Raw genomic sequence first — 1,227 nt, 5'->3', positions numbered from 1 at the left:
CTGCTGCTGCTGCTGCTAAGTCGCTTCAGTCGTGTCTGACTCTGTGCGACCCCATAGACGGCAGCCCACCAGGCTCCCCCGTCCCTGGGATTCTCCAGGCAAGAACACTGGAGTGGGTGGCCATTTCCTTCTCCAATGCATGAAAGTGAAAAGTGAAGGTGAAGTCACTCAGTCGTGTCCTACCCTTAGCGACCCCATGGACTGCAGCCTTCCAGGCTCCTCCGTCTGTGGGATTTTCCAGGCAAGAGTACTGGAGTGGGGTGCCATTGCCTTCTCCACATCTAATCTGCAGACTCATCTAATCTGATTCCTTTGCTACTCACAACAGAATTGCCTTTCCTTTTTATCCTCGAAATTCTGGAATAAAATTTGCTCTGGAGATCTTCATAGGCCTTTTGGAATGTAGATGCCTTAATGGTATTTTGTATTTAACTTTAATTCTCTATATAACTTGAGCTTCAGTTCAGTTCAGTCGCTCAGTTCGTGTCCTACTCTTTGTGACCGCATGAATCATAGCACGCCGGGCCTCCCTGTCCATCACCCACTCCCGGAGTTCACTCAAACTCATGTCCATCGAGTCAGTGATGCCATCCAGCCATCTCATCCTCTGTCGTCCCCTTCTCCTCCTGCCCCCAATCCCTCCTAGCATCAGAGTCTTTTCCAATGAGTCAACTCTTTGCATGAGGTGGCCAAAGTATTGGAGATTCAGCTTCAGCATCAGTCCTTCCAATGAACCCCCAGGACTGATCTCCTTTAGGATGGACTGGTGGATCTCCTTGCAGTCCAAGGGACTCTCAAGAGTCTTCTCCAACACAACAGTTCAAAAGCATCAATTCTTCAGCGCTCAGCTTTCTTCACAGTCCAACTCTCACATCCATACATGACCACTGGAAAAACCATAGCCTCGACTAGACAGACCATTGTTGGCAAAGTAATGTCTCTGCTTTTGAATATGCTATCTATGTTGGTTACAACTTTCCTTCCAAGGAGTAAGCATCTTTTAATTTCATGGCTGCAAACACCATCCGCAGTGATTTTGGAGCCCCAAAAAATAAAGTCTGACACTATTTCCACTGTTTCCCATCTATTTCCCATGACGTGATGGGACCAGATGCCATGATCTTCGTTTTCTGAATGTTGAGCTTTAAGCCAATTTTTTCACTCTCCTCTTTCACTTTCATCAAGAGGCTTTTGAGTTCCTCTTCACTTTCTGCCATAAGGGTGGTG

This window comes from Capra hircus, chromosome 4 (genome assembly GCF_001704415.2).
Source record: "Capra hircus breed San Clemente chromosome 4, ASM170441v1, whole genome shotgun sequence".
In the NCBI taxonomy this organism is placed as follows: Eukaryota; Metazoa; Chordata; class Mammalia; order Artiodactyla; family Bovidae; genus Capra; species Capra hircus.
The sequence above is the reverse complement of the archived record's forward strand: the minus strand, read 5'-3'. Positions refer to the sequence as shown.